The 17,249-nt window shown below is 33.2% G+C and overlaps 1 pseudogene; it reads right to left on the reverse strand.

The window, feature by feature from the left end:
- Positions 1 to 5,098: 5,098 nt before the first annotated feature.
- LOC108386731 (vacuolar fusion protein CCZ1 homolog) lies at positions 5,099 to 6,647 on the reverse strand (annotated as a pseudogene).
- Between the last annotated feature and the right edge of the window lie 10,602 nt (positions 6,648 to 17,249).

Here is a 17,249-nt window from a genome sequence, read left to right on the forward strand (position 1 = left end):
TACAAACTCATAAGGAAAGTAAAAAGTTTTGAGAGCTCAACAAATATAAAGGATGATAAACTATAGATTGAAGCTGATTTAACAACATTTAAGTTAGAAGATACTTTAAACCCAAAACAGAAATAAAAAAATAATAAAATGTAACAATCATTAACAACTAGGGATTCTGGGTGTGAAAATATCACAGTTAAAATGAAGAACTTGATACATGGTTCAAACAGAACTGAAGAACTAGCCAGTGAAATGGAAAATAAAGTGAAGTTCATTCAGAAGGACTAGAAAGGGAAAAAGGAATCAAAGAATAGGGCTAGAAGTAAAAGGGTCAAGTTGCATATACTAAAACTAGAAGAAGAGTAAAAAGAGAGAGATGACAGGAAGCATTTATGAATTAATGATATATATTTACAGGTACATACATATGCCTCCATAATAACAGTTATTAATGATTTAAAAGATACAAGGAAACCAATAAAAAATAGAAGTGAATTTATATATGTATATATATTATTGCAATTCAGTATGTTTATAAATGTGAAAGAACATTGTTTAAATGAAGTTTGTAATCATACCAATCACATTTGTAAGGTATATAGTACTTAACTTTATGTTTTCAGACTGAAGATTAAGACTCATCTTAGGTTCAAAATAGGCATACATTTTCTAAATTTTCTCCTAAACTATCATTAGTGATGACTGTTATCATTTGTAAAGAATAAACTCTATTTTTATTTGTGTCAAGATTATAGAAACTAAGTTTGTCTACCTGCATACTTTAAAAGCATCACAAAACAACTTAATCCTAAGAATTAGATAAATAATGCCTTCTTTGGGCCAGCTTCTTTCTCCTAAGAACAGAAGATAGAGAAATAAGTAACATATGGCCCTTGATTAAGTATAATTTACTTGCATAAATCAATAGGTTGTATAAATATATGATTTCCACACATGAGGGCAGAAATGAAGATCACTTAAGCCAGCAAGGGGTCAGAAACACTGGTCTGGGAATTTTTCTAGATAAGTAACACCTAAGCCAAACGTAGATATATATTCATGAAATGGAAGACTCAATATTGTTAAGATGTCAATTTGCCCTAAGTTAATCATAATAGAGTCCAGAATGTCTACTGATCTCATCAAAGGGAAAGGCATTAAAGAAAGAAAAGAAATCTTTAAAAATATGATCCCAGAACAGCTAAATAGATGTACGGGAAAATAAAAACAAAACAAAAACTTTGACCCATCTACCTCATACCATACCAAAAACCTTTATTTTATATAAATCACAGACACAAATACATAAACAAAACTATAAAGTTTTGGGGGAAAACATGAGTATAGTTTCCACCGAAGAAAAAATTATGGATAAAATGAACATTATCAAAATTAAAATGTTCTTCCCATGACACCATTAAGAAAATAAAAAGGCAAGTCAATATTGGGAGGAAACATTTGTAACATGTATATATTTGAAAAAGAAGTTAGATTTAGGCCGTGTAAACAACTCCTCATGATAAGTAACAAAAAATGATAACCTAATAAAAATTACTTGAGGAACTTCAAAAAGGAAGACAAATGATTGGCTATAAGCACAAGAAAAGTGCCCAACATTTTAGGCATCAGGGAAATGTAAATTAATATGGCAATGAGATACCACTATGCTGTCCCTAGAAGAGTTAAAAACATTAAATGACAGACAACACCAAATGTTAGTCAAATGTAGAGCCCCTGGAACTCTGAATAACTGTTGTGGGAATATAAATTGGTTCAACCACTTTGGAAAACTGTATGTTTCCTACAAACTTAAACATGAACTTACCATATGATCCAGTTATTCCATTCCTAAGTATTTTCTCAAGATAAATGAAAGCTGGTATATACAAAAAAGAGAAAAACTTATTTAAGAGTATTTGAGTATCTCTTTTATTCATACTAACCACAAACCAGAAACAACACAAATGTCCATCTCTCAGATAGCAAGTAATCAAATTGTGATATATTCATCCAGTAGAATATTACCCTGTAGTAACAGTAGTAGTAAGTACTACTATCTGTAACTACATGAATAAATCTGAGAGACATGTTGAAAGAAAGCAGGTAGACACGAAGAACACAGATTGTGAGGTTATATTTATATGAAGTTCAAAAACAGGGATAATCAACCTATAGTTACAGAAAAGAGAAAAATTTCTTACATACAAGATGTGCAAACTCACTGAAAGTAGATGTGAAGGAAATTTCTGAAATGATTAAAATTAGTTATATCTTATTGTTGCTGTACCAAGGAGCACACATTTGTCAACAGTCACTGAATTGAAAACCATATGTAGATTCTGACTTCATAATAAAAAAAAAAACTAAGAACTTTCTTTTTTGGTGGTGATCTCTTGGGATAGGTTTAACAACAGACTGCACACAACAACAACAAAAAAAGAGGATTAGTGAACTGAAAGAGATGTCAACAGAAAATACCTAACCTGAAGTACAGAGACAAAACTAAATGGAAAAAAAACAGATGAAAAGAATAGGTGGGACTCAACCAAAAGATGAGATAAACTTTAGATACTTAGAACAAGAGAAGAATGAAACAGGAGGAAAAAAAAATTGAAGGATCCAATGACTCAAGCCACAGATCCAAGAATCTTAGTGAATCCCATAGGATATATACAAAGAAAACTAATATGGTCAAATTACTAAGAATCAAATAAGATCAAAATTCTATAAGCACCCAGAAGTAAAATGTCATATTACTTTTGCTTAAACCATATACTGATGGCTGAATATTAACCATATTTTGGCAGCTGGAAGACAATAGACTGAAATGCTTAAAGTACTGAAAGGGGAAAAAATATATTAATCTCAAAATATATATCCAATTGGAATATGCTTTTAAGATAATGGCAAAATAAATAAGTTTTCAAACCAAAGCAAACAAACAAAAAACTTTGTATCTGTTGCATTTACACTCCACAAAACACCAAATATATTTCATTACGATGAGAAAACATGTCCTCTGGTGGAAGCTCAAGCTTCAGCTTGGAATAAAATCAGAAATGTTAAATATATGTTTATATATTTATGTTAACAAATGTTAAGTAAATAGAAATCAGTTATTAACTTTAACATTACAATATGGATCAAGTTTTGTCAGGAAACAAAATAATAATTTGAACAAGAACAACTTGAATATAAGTTAATTTATATTAATATAAAAAAACTGTTCATTAATAAAAGATGGTTAACTACTCAAGTGGGTTAAAAGAACTTTAAACAGTATAGGAATAGCAAACAGGAGAAACTTCTACTTTGGAGGCTAAGGAAGACTACCCAAGCAAAAAATAAACTTGGAAGACCCCTGCTTGCTACAGTCACCACCAGGCTGAGATTCAGAACTTGTTGAAGTCAGTAGCAGAGGCTTACTGGATGATGAAGTTCACTGGATGCCATGGGACAAAGGTGGTCCTTACGTAGTGTGCTAGGATTGGTGAGCAGAAAGCTGCATATTTCTGGTGATACTTTGTAGTTTGAGAGCCATTGTGCATCATCCCACATGCTTCTGGAAGCACTGCCATATGAGCAAAAAGCAAAGCACAGTAGAATGTGAAAGACATGCCTCGTCCCTGGCTCTCTGCTACAGTGACCTGTCAGTCCCCCTCCTGCAAAGCCTCTCCTTGAGCCAGCTGGAGAAGCAATGTTTTCAGGGCCCAGCTCCAGTATTACCAAGCAAGGCGGTGCAGGGTAGATTGCAGCTAAGCAGTAACAAATTTACAAGTGGCGTATGACATAACAATATTTTTAAGACATAAAATATATGACTACCATAGCACAAAGGATAGAAAGAACATACCTAACAGATTTGTGTGAGGTACTTGTTTTGTATGGAAATGGTAAAAGTTTGAATTATACTGCAGCATATCAGAGATTCATGTAATCAGGCTAAAAATTAACTGAAGAAGGTATCACTGAATATATTTTCTTTAGGAATATTAATAAATAAGGTTATCTTCCTCATAGTTTATTATAATAAAAAAATAGAAATAATTTATTTCTAGTAATAGGGAAAATTAATTAGATTTATCTGTAGAACTAAATATAGTCCAATCCTTTTTATAAAATGGTGCTAAATGAATATTCACAACAAATGTTCATTACATGCAGTCTAGTATGAAAGTATGTTTAAGAACTGTATACACTACCTTATACAGCTGTGTTATTGTGCACTTGTGGTGTACAAGGCACTCTGTTACTTGCTCTCATTTACTCCTACTGACGGCCCTATGATATATCTAAAATTACAGTTTAATCTCACTTTGAATTTGTATATATTGGTAGAAAAAATACACTAAATTTATCTCTGATTGGTGTGATAATCAGCATTTTTAAATTACTCTATTTGCTTCTGAATTTCTCCTACAGTGAAAATATACTACTATTCTGAACAGTCAGTAAATACTAATTAACATTTAGAATTTTAAAATGTGTAATATAATCACTATTATCTCAGACAACATACAAATTAACTTACAAATGTCAGACATATGCATGAAGATTACAAGACTAAGCACACCTTATAACCTAGTAGTTAATATGGTTTTCACACATTTCTTCTAAGTTGTACCCTTTAACCATCATCTCCTCATATAACCCCCACCTCCAACAGCCAACCTTTGGCAACCGTCAATCTCCTGTGCTTCGTGACTTAGATTCCACATATAAATGAGATCACATGGTATTTGTTTTACTGTACCTGGTTTATTTCACTTAGCATACTGCTTTCAATGTCCATCCATGTCGTCTCAAATGGGAGGACTTCGTTTTTTTTTTTTTAAAAACTTTAACAATTTATTAGTCTTATTTTCCAGTAAAATATTCACATACTGTCAAAAGAATGGAATGACAGAGATGTAACCGACTACCTTAATTGCTTCCAGATAAATATGTAAAATCTAAAAACCTCGGGATCATCGGACCGAGTAGAAATTTGATATTCTTCAGAACAAGTATTGCTTTACTATTGTCATTAATCGTCACTAATATGACCAATAACCTACAGTGGTAAACAAAATGCTTGCTGAGTTGTTTTTTGTTTTCTAAAAGACGTTTTGGCGAGCAATTATCAATCCAAGAAGAATATGTTATTGAACTGCATTGCTCAAAGTTTCTTTACCTCTTCATTTACTTCAATCAGGTTTGCATTTTTTTGATTCAGAATAACATAAAGTTCCCGCTGGTCAGACTTTTTCCTGACAACCCAGTAATCACTCATTGCTTTCACAATGATTTCTTCATCTTCATCTACCCTAGCAAAATCACTGTTGATGTCACCCAAATCTTCATTAAATCTGGATGAACAGATGTAAGTGACACACTGGGTGTTTTCCTCATGTGAATCGTACTTTTCTCTGCTAAGTTCATATGGTTGAAGTAGATAAACTTAAACTGGGGTTCCGTCTCAGACTTCAGGGTTAGCAGCCACGTTCTGGAGGGCTGAGGGTGCTGGAAATCTGACCTCCAGACAAGTGGGTTACTACTGTAATACTACTGTAATACATCCAGATATTCTTTTGTTGATGTTAAATTGCTCACAAATGTCAGATGCCAGCACTGTGAGCTGGGGCCCAACAATGCTATCCAGTCTTTGGCATCCAATGTAGGCTGTACAGAGGCTTCAATCATAAAACACACAGCAGTGCTCATGGCCTTATAAACAATTAAGTGGAGTGCCTCGTAAGTTTCATCTGTGTTCACAAAAATTTGAGGGAATCTGCATTTTGCTTCTGGGTCATTAAGGTTCAAGGGTCCAGTAAGAAATCTTCCATAATGCTGTAGATTTCCTGGCATTTCTGACCTTATTGAAGAATGCCTTCCTGCCAACTCAGGTTCCATGTGCCTCGAGAATAGAGACATGGTGAGGTATTTGTGTAACATTCTCATGTCCTCCTGCTCTAATCCGCTCCAGATGGGTTGATCGTTATAGAGAAAGGCAGTGTATTTGACTATACTCAGGCTTTCCTCCATTCTGTTAATAAACGACTGGATTTTCAAATAAGTCATTTTATCCAATGGGAAGAAGCTGATTCCCCCAAAAATGTCAAGCAGATCACAAGACTGAAAATGCAACGTTTGCAAATACCGATGGAAGAATTTTTCTAATCTTTCTTTTAGGAGCTTGACACCTCCATCTTCCATGGCTTTCACAAACGTACCATTAAATAGCTTGTACATGCTGTAGCACTGTTGCAGCACTGAACTGTAAACCTTGTCCAGCAATTCCTCCTCTTGGTACTCAACAACTGGTTTTCCATCTTTACTTTGCCTTTCAATTATAGGATTCCGAAGAACCATGACCATCCAGAAATTCTCTTCTGGTTCATTGAAGAACTGTCTATTCTTCTGTGTAAGTAAAGATTTTGCAGGTTTTGATGGACTAAAGGTCCTTGTAAATTGCACAATAGCTTCACATAATCCGACATTTCTAATTTTTTCATTCTTTTCTATTTCATTTGGATAATAAAACAAAATTTTATTTTCCTCCTCTCCTTCGCGCGGCCCGAAGCGCGGGTTGGAGATGAAGAAGCTTAGCAACGCCGGCGGGAACTGCTTCTCCTGGGACACCCCAGCCCCGGCTCCGCCCGCCGCTGCCGCCATCCCGGCCCGGCCCCCGCCTAGAGAGTCTCCCTCCGCCCTCCCAGAGACAGCCAGCCTCGAGAGGACTTTGTTTTTTAAAGGCTGGCTAATATTATATTGTTTGTGGGGATGTGTGAGTGTATCTATGTACATGCATTACATTTTCTCAACTCATTTATCCATTGATGGACCCTTAGTTGTCTTGGCTATTGTGAATATACGGCAATGAACACTGGAGTACAGACAGCTCTTTGAGATAGCAATTTCATTTCCTTTGCAGAGATACTCATAAGTGGGATTGCTGGATCATATGGTAATTCTATTTTTTATGAATTGAGTAATCTCTGTACTGTTTTCCATTGTGACTGTGGCAATTCACATTCCCACCAACAGTGCAAAGGGTTTCCTTTTCTCCACAACCTGGCCAGCACTTTTATCCATCTTTTTGATACTAGCCATTCTGAATGGTGTGAGATGTTATCTCACTGTGGTTTTGATGTGCATGTCCTTGATGTTGAGTGATGTTGAGCACTTTTTCACGTACCTGTTGTCTATTAGTATGTCTTTGGGAAAAAGTGCATTCAGGTTTCTTTCCCCATTTTTTATTGGATTATTTGTTTTATTTACTGATGAGTTGTATGAGATCCTTATGTCTTTTGGATGCTAACACCTCATTAGGTAAGTGGTTTGTAAATATTTTCTCCTATTCTTTAGGTTGCCATTTAGTTTTGTTGTCTCTTTTGCTGTGCAGAAACTTTTTATCTTGATGTAGTCCCACCTAATGATTTTTGGCTTTTGTTGTTTGTTTTTGTGTCATATTGAAAAAATCTCTGCCACAGTCAAGGTCAAGGAGATTTTTCCCAGTTTTCTTCTAGCAGTCTCATGGTTTCAGGTCTTATTTTTACACCTTTATTCCATGGCAAGTCAGTTCTTTGTGAGTTATGCAGGTTAGGGGTCCAACAAAGCATATGTTTTACGTAGCAGATTTCCTGTCTTACTCTAAATTATGTTTCTCTATCATACTCTAATGCATAGTGTGTATGTATTATTTATATATTATAAATAAAATATCCATAACTGTATCCACATAAGATAAATATTTACTGGTTATAAATTCACTATAGCCTTATGGTTTACTCAGAACAGTCTAATTTTTTTAATACTATTAATAGTTATACCTTTTGAAATCTTGGTTCATAAGGGGAGTCAAATATTCAGTTTATTATCTCTATATTCCAAATTTGTCTAAAAAGTACTTTTATTTCATCTTTATTGTACATGTAAATCTTGAGTGGCCTTAAAAATCTTACATTAGTTGTTATTTTTCTTCATCAGATTAAAAATAGTTCACTCTTATTCCCATTTATTCTGTTTGGGAGTCATCTATAACTGTCTCAACTTATTCCAAATAAGTAATCTCTTTCCCTCTTTTTTTTTCCTTCTGAATGACTAAGATTTTCTCTTTGTCTTTGGTTTTCAGCAACTTTCCTATGAATTATCTAAATATGGGTTTCTGTTTAGGATCTTGCTTAAGGTTTGTATGTCCTTTAAATCTATGAACTAATTATTTTTAATATGTTTTAGAATTTTCTCAGTTTTCATCATTTGAAACTCTGACTCCAAGTATAGTAAGTCTAATTGCTGTGTCTTCTGTTTCTTATATTCTAAGTTCTCGATCTTTTTGTCTCTCAATAATAATCTATTGTTTGTGGTCTTGTGATCACTTTTAGAAATCTCTACTTCTCTTTTATTAACATCTACTCTGCTGTTAAGCCTATCTAAAACCTATCTGTAAGCTTCTTTATCCTCTTACAATTTATAGTTCTTATTAATAGTTAACAGAATTCGTATTTGTTTAAATCTTCTAATTTTTTATCATTTAAAATTATCTGTCAAGATTGTTAATCTTGTATGTTAAGTATAAAAGTATGTTTTAAGAATACTTCAACTATGTTTTTAAATACATTGTTAAAAACAAAATTCAACCAAGTAAATCTGAAGATCTAATTGTTTTTATTAAGTGATTCATGAATTGGATGTTTGGAGAAATTGCAAAATGGAAGGTTTTCATAGGAAGGAGGAAAAGGCACGAAGTTATTAGCAAAAGAAAAGAAAGGGTTATTTCAGGCAAGGTCACTTTTTCTTGGGGGGGACAGCAGGGAGTCTAATCATGCAGATTACCTTACCTTTGTTTTGGAAGATGAAGAGGGCTCAGGCACAAATTACCTTGCTGGTGTTTAACAGAGAATTTTTTGACTAGTAAGACTACATGGCACATGTTGAAATTGCAATTCGGCTAGGCAATAAGTCCCAGTTTGGTGGCTTGGCCCAGTACAAGTAGCTCCCTCTCCAGCAGTTTTCTTTTTAACAATAGTAAGCATTCTTTTTAAGTCTATATTTGATAGTTCAAATATCAGGGGCCCCTTATAGCCCTCTTTCAACATTATTTTATTCTATTGGTTCTCATATTTTTTTTGTCTCTTTGGTTATCTTTGATTTGATGCTTGATGTTGTATTTCATAAGTCATGTGTAGATATAATTTGATGTCTAGGATGTTTTCCTCTTGTTAGGCACCTGAGAAAAACTGACATCTAGAAAACCTTAATCCAATTTAAGCAGTAATTTTCTGGGTCACCTAAATGACTAGCAGATAAGCTAAAGCCTGTATGAGTCCTGATTTGCTTCTAGTTCACCTTTACTTCTAGATGGAGTCCTCTTTTGTTCCAATTCAAAGATAAAGGGATATACCAGGTTCATTATCATTGTGAGCATACTACTCTAAACTGTGGCTCCTAACTATGAAAGGATCAAAAAAACTTCTAGTCTTCTTGTTAATTCTTTGAGAATTTGCAAAGGTCCCTAGGGAAAAAGTAACCCACTTCTATGGATTTCCATCCTGGCTTTGATCTTCACCAAAAAAACTTTACAATTTATAGCTCTCTCCAATGGGTTCAAGTAGATGCTTCTAGTAAACATTTCGCCAGACATCCTGCTGCCCCCAATTCCTCAGTGAGAAGATGGCTCAGTTATTACCTAACTTGTCACATTGAGAGGAGAAGACTCTACACACAGAATCTTAAGGACATACAGTTTTGTAGTTCAAAGCAGCAGGAAATGTAGCTAAGAGCAATCAAGAGTTTATAAACAAGACACGGTCTACCATGATTTTGAACTAACTGGTAAAAGACATTTGGTTTTTAGTGCTAACATTGAAAAAACAAACATATTAACAAATAATACTTTTTTTCCTTTTTAAAGCTAACAATTCAAGCTTCCAAGGACTTAATAATTTGTTCTTGGTCTGTGAGGCACTAATAAAAGCACAATTTCTTCATGCTAAAAAAATCTGTTCTTCAGACTCATGGTGGAAAGTTGACAGCTTTCCCTCTAAGATCAAGAACAAGACAAGGATACCCACTCTCATCGTTTTTATTCAACATAGTACTAGAAGTCCTAGCCATGACAATCAGACAAGATAAAGAGATAAAAGGCACCCAAGTTGGTAAGGAAGAAGTAAAACTGTCACTATTTGCATATGGCATGATCCTACATATAGAAAATTCTAAAGCCTCCAACAAAAAATCTATTAAAACTAATAAATGGATTCAATAAAGTTACAGGATGCAAAATCAATATACAGAAATCTGTTGCATAGATACTAACAATAATTAGCAGAAAGAGAAATCAGGGAAATAATTCCATTTAAAATTATGTCAAGAAAGAATAAAATACAGAAGAATAAACCTAACCAAGTAGGTGAAAGACCTGTACTCTGAAAACTATAAGATACTTATTAGAGAGAGAAATTAAATAAGACAAAAATAAATAGAAATCCATCTCAGACTCATGGATAGGAAGAATTGATATTGTCAAAATGGCCATCCTGTCCAAAACTAGTTAATGCAATCCCCACAAAAATACTAATGGCATTGAACTAGAGCAGATAATCTTAAAATTTATATGGAACCAAAAAAGATACTAAATAGCCAAGCAACCTCATGAAAGAAGAAAAAAGTCAAGGGTATTATGCTCCCTGACTTCAAGCTATAATACAAAGCTACAGTAATTAAAACAGTATTGAACTGGCACAAGAACAGACCCACAGATCAATGGAACAGAAGAGAGAGCCCAGAAATGAACCCACATGTATATGGTCAATTAATATATAGTAAAGGAGTCATTAACATACAATGGAGAAAAGACCATCTTTTCAATAACGTGCTGGGAAAACTGGACAGCTGCATGCAAGAGAATGAAACTAGATTACTGTCTAACCCCATATAGAAAAGTAAACTTGAAATGGATTAAATACCTAAATATAAGACATGAAACCATAAAACTCTTAGAAGAAAACATAGGCAAAGATCTCCTGAACATAAGGATGAGGAAATTTTTCTGGATTCATCTTCCTGGGCAAAGGAAACAAAAGCAAAACTGAACAAATGGGAGTACATCAAACTGAAAAGCCTCTGTACAGCAAAGGACACCATCAACAAAACAAAAAGGCAACATATAGGGTGAGAGACTATATTTGTAAGTGATTTATCCAGTAAGGTGTTAACATCCAAAATATATAAAGAACTCATATGCCTTAAACCAAAATAACAAATAACACAGTTAAAAATGGGCAGAGGATCTGAACAGCCATTTTCTCAAAGAAGAAATACAGATAGCCAACAGGCACATAAAATGATGCTTCATATCACTAATCCTCAGGAAAATGCAAATCAAAACCACAATGAGGTATCCATTATCTCACACCAGTTAGAATGGCCACTACCCAAAAGACAAGAAATAACAAGGGCTGGTGACGATAAGGAGAAATGGGAACCCTCCCACACTGTTGGTGGGAATGTAAATTGGTGCAGCCACTATGAAAAGCAATGTGGAGGTTCCTCAACAAACTAAAAATAGAAATACCATAAAACCCAGTAATTCCACTTCTAGGAATTTACCCAAAGAAAACAAAATCCCTGATGTGAAAAGATAAATGCATCCCTATGTTTACTGCTGCATTATTTACAATAGCTAAGATATGAAAGCAACCTCAGTGTTCATCAACAGATGTATGGATAAAGAAGTGATACAAATACACAATGGAATATTATTCAACCATAAAAAAAGAAATCCTGCCATTTGTGACAACATCGATAAATCCAGAGAGTATTATACTCTGTGAAGAAAATCAGGAAGAGAAATACAAATACCATGTGATTTCACTTACTTGTAGAATATAAAAACAAAGCAAAACAGAAGGCACAAAACAGCAGTAGACTCACAGATACTAAGAAGTGACTGGTGGTTACCACTGGGGAGAGGTTGAAGTGAGTGGGAAGGGAGAGTGAGGGGGATAAAAGGGCACAAAAATTCTCAATCATAATATATGTTGGTTATGGGGATGGTAGGGCAGCATGGAGAATATAGCCAATGATTCTGTAACATCTTATATTGACAGATAGTAACTGCATTTGTGGGGATGAGAATTCAATAATATAGGCAATTGTTGAACTACTATATTGTATACTTGAAAACAATATAAGATTGTATATCAACTATACTTAAATAAAAATAAAAAACATTAAGAAAATGAAACTGTATGTTCTAGTTAGAAATGAAGTACCTTGTTTATACTATGACACATAAAAATTTTTCAATTATTCATTGACCTTAAATATGACTTGTTCCCTGAGTTCATGAATGACACAAGGTTGACATTTATAGAAAAGTATAATTCAGTTAACAGCTGCTTATGTTTGTGAATAAACACAACTTCTAAGAAGACAAACTTATTGCTCTTGAGTAAAAGGATGATCCAGGAAAATACACTACTTTTTTTTCCTTTAACTCCAAAGTAGTTTCACCCTAATTTGGGAGCCCAACCTCTAACAATTGCCAACTACTGCATTCTGAGATACTGTATAGTTGCAAGGTTTGAAACATCATATTTGACTAAGGTAATCAAATTAACTAAATGATCATCAAATCCTCTCTTATCACTATGTCTGAATTACCTTCTAAGGATGGAGATCAAACAACTGCTTAGTTTTATATAAGATGAGATAAAAACATAGCCTTATATGTAACTGTCTTTGATAAAAGTGATACATAAAGGTTTCTTAGTTTTACTTTACAATTCAGATTCAAAACAACACATGTATACATAAAAAGATGAAGACCATCAAGATAAAAAGATAACACATTTTAATTAGATATACCAGTTTTGAAATACTCCATGTGCAAAGTATAAAATGTTTTCTCCTATTGATACCACTAAAATAATTACAGATGAAATATTTCAGAGCACAGAGGTATTTTGAGACTACTTAAAAAAAAAAGAGCATGGAAAAATGGATGCACAATTTTATGCAGTTTATAACTTAAAAAGTGAAATATAACCTACATATTATATAAAAATAAGTTTAAAATAAGTAAAAAACACAAATATGATGTGTAGATTGGTTTTGAATGTTTACTGTATATTTACATTAACCTTTAATAGAATATCAACATATTATTTTAAGAAGGAAGAATAATTTATTGTTACTCAAATATGTAAGAAAACGATGTTAAAAATGTCAATTTTGAGTATCTCAGATATACGATGTGGAGTATAAATATAAATTCTTAAAACAGAGCCTTTATATGTATCTTTCAAGAAAATGTAACCAGACATGTAGGTTTTAAAGAAAATGAATGAAATAATTTTGTGAAACGAATTGTGAGTTACATTAAAGGAGAGTACTTAGTTATGAATATATTAAATCAATTCACAATTTGTACTCTTTATGACTCAAATTATGTAATGTTCAGCTCTGTGTGTGTGTTTTACTTGATTGATACCCAAATGAATGTTGCATTGATTATATATTATCCTTCCTAATCCTCTTAAATCTAAATGTAAAATAACACACATACACATACAATTTCTGTGTCTAAGGAGTACTTTAGGGTATGTGATATTTTCAATTAAATTTAGTAAACAACAAAATGTTCAGAAATGCCTATTTTCTGACTTAGTGTTTTTCAAGAGATTGAAATAAGCAGTAAGAGGTAATGTAATCAAGCAATGATGTTATGAAAATATGTGCATGCATTACTTTCCATAGCTGACATGTTTCCCCTGCTCCTTTTTTTTGAAACAGTGTATCAGCCTGTATTTTCTAAAACAATGGATGGACTATATAGGTCTGTCTTCTGAAGTGATGAGTTAGAAAATGTTCCAGGAGTAGGTGCCAAATCACAGTACCATTATTAATTCAAGCATGATGAAATTGTTCATTTTAACTATAATCATGTAATTCATCAAAATACTACTAGAGCATATCATTCTCAAGTATTACACTGATAGAGCACCTTATTCTAACACCAACAAATACAGAAAATTATTTTTGATGTTTACCCAAAAAGTAATTGTTTTGAATCTGAGTGGGTCTTGCCTCATATTTTGATAAAAGGAAATTCTCAACATGTTTTTATGTACTGACTTGAATGTAGTTGTTTTGCATTTGAATAACTCCATCTATTAAGCTTTAAAATATGTCAGGGTATCTGCAACTGAAATGGTATATTTCCTACATGTCAGTTTCTTCATTTTCCATGAGAAATACCAAACAAATTGGGACAGTAAGTAAGTAAGCATCCCCTTAAGTCATAAATCAAAAAACTCATGCAAACATACACTCTCTACATCCAACAGCTCTTCCTTGAAAGCTCCTCTTGCCATAAAGATTATAAAGTTTTCAAATATGTTGGAAATCAAAAGACACTGACAAAAACCCTAGTAATTGCCATTTACCCAAAAAGAGCATGTTGAGGAACAAAAAAAATTGGATATCTTCCTGAATTATGAAGTGCAAGAATTTTACCAATTTTTACTGGGAGGAACTGGTTGCTTTCTGTGCTACTAAATCTTTCCATTTCATTGCATGTTTCCTTTGTCTTGTTTTATCACTATAAATTCATGTTTTCCATCCAGTATATTTTAAAGCCTTAGAGATCTTTCATTTGTTAGACCTCTGAGGCAGATAAATTTCACAACACTCACTAATTTTTATTCATACAAAGAGAGCCAGCAACACTGTCCTTGCCCTCGCCCCTCCTTCCCATCCCCTACTTAAGGACACTCTCTTCCTTGGGTTATGGAATTCCAACCTAGGCATTTCTCAAAAACTGTGATCAAGATTTCTAAAATATGAAAATTACACTTACAAACTGAGACACTTGAACTAAAGTTAAACAGCCTTAGAACATGTCACTCAGCAAGATAGCCACTGTACATACGCTTATGGTCTACTGACTGATACACTCTTCTCCTGGCTGCCAACTGACCACTGATCTCCTAGTCAGCAACTGTAAAACATCACTGTAATATCTTGGAACTAAAATAAATATACAGCATCTTGTTCTCCTCTGGTACAAGAGTATCAAGCTAAAAATAATATACCTCTTTCTTATAGTTATACAAATTGAAAAGATTCTGCTGAGTGTACTTATTAGATCTATAGAAACCAACATACCCAGGAATTAAAAAAGATGACACTGAATTTTTCAAAGACATGTCTATAACCTTATCCTTTCAAAGTTTTTGCTCGAGTCAACTGCCAGTGTTAGCAAAAAATACTACATTTAGGGAGAAAAAAGTTTGTTTCATACTAAAAATCTTATTCTATGAATACTTTTATCTCCTTATCTTGTCCAACATTATCAGATTGCATTTTTATAGAATTTATTTTGTATTTGCTTCTAGAATTTAATAAAGCACATATAAAATTCTCATCATTTTATCTAAGTATACAATTAGAAAGATCTCATGTGGTCAGATTTCAAAACACCTGTGAATTCCCAGACTCCCTATTTTAAAGCTAACTTAAATAGACTTAAATAGATTGAATGTTGTATTTCATTTTACCCTTGGCAAACCATGGCTCCATATGCCCAAGCAAGAAAAAGTTCATCACAAAAGAGTGCAAAAATTAAATATCTATTGAAAAACAGTAATTTGGTCATTTCTATGCAATGTGAATAAATATGTATTGACTCATTCCTATTCAATGTAATTCTTTAAAAAAATAAAAAGAAAACATGAAAACTATTTGAATATAAGATACAAAATTACCCTAAATCATGGGCTAGCTTATTCTTTCTAAGGGCTTTATTCCCTATTTTTCCTTGATGAGTGTGTTTTCCTAAATAAAAAGAACTGCATTTATATCTATGATGAATCTTTGCATGCTAAATGAATCAGTCTGGGTCTTCTAACTTCAGTAAAATTTCAGAATTCTCATCACAGAATTTTTATTGGATTATGATCTTCTTTTTTTCTACTCCCAATTAATGTGCATATGTTTTTGTAGGTTTGAAATAGGCAAAGAGTACTAGTAGTTAACAAAACATAGAACACATAACCTGTAATGATATTTTAAGGGAGATACACTTTTATCACTGTCTCAGGCTATGATATAAAAGACCTGAAGTCTGTAAATACTGTTATTTGGTTCTTTTACAAAATTTAGGCATGGGTATTCTCTTTACATAGTATACCATTTGGTATAAAATGTAGTTGTTGGTTCTCTACTTTTTAATGTAATAGAAAAGAGTACAATAAAATCTTAATAAACATTACAAATACATGCAAAGAATAAAATTAACTTTTATTAACATATGGAGTTTTACTCTATTGAGTAATCATCTGTGAACCAGAAGAATTAGTATCATTTACTAAAGCCCTGGCAGGTATTTTTCTGTCTTTTATGCATCAAAGCACTTTCTGCACATAAGAAGAAGGTGTAATAGCTTTCTAGGAACCGTAAAAAAAAGGGCATTTCTCCTGAAAATAAATATATTTTTTTAGTTCCAAAGAGGTAAAGATATGGTAGGACAGACAATGTTCCTGTCACTGAGATGTTCACATTCTACTGGGGAATCAGACAATAATCAAATAATCAACTACCTAAAAAAAAAGAGATAATTTTCAGATTCTCCTTAAGTGTGCTGAAGGAAATAGAGTTATATGATAAAGCAGCAGCGGAGAAGACTTCCTTACACAGGGTTGTCAGAGAAGGCTGCTCTCAGGCAGTAATATGCTATTTGTTAGTTAACAGGTGAGTATGAAGCCATTTGTTATTCAAGGCTTGATAACCTACTACTTCAATACTTCTCCAAGGGGCCAGGCAATGCTGTCTTAGCTATGCTGATAAGCAATATATCTATCAGGAGTTGCACAGACATCTTTGAGAAATTTGGTAATGACTATCATCGCCCCAAATCTAGGATTGATACTAGGAGATGCCATCATGGAATTATAATATAGAATTTTAGAAGAGCAGAGAAAGAATGTAAGCAACAAGGGAGAGATAGATGAAACTAACTTAAGGAATTGCAAATTATCAGTAGCCTTAATAAATAGAAACAATAAGAGTATTCTGATCTACAGAGATGTATGACAATGGCTAATGCATCATGGTGTTCTGAAGGGCAATGGGGATAAATACCCAACTATTTGAATAATCATATGCATAATCTTAATTATAGTTGACGAGCTGGTGAAGAGAAGGCTCACCTCAACGGAAAATCATGTTCTTCATTCATTTTCTAAGTCTAAGTTAGTTCTCATGTTCTGTAGCCA

The sequence above is a fragment of the Manis javanica genome, chromosome 7 (genome assembly GCF_040802235.1).
Source record: "Manis javanica isolate MJ-LG chromosome 7, MJ_LKY, whole genome shotgun sequence".
Taxonomy (NCBI): domain Eukaryota; kingdom Metazoa; phylum Chordata; class Mammalia; order Pholidota; family Manidae; genus Manis; species Manis javanica.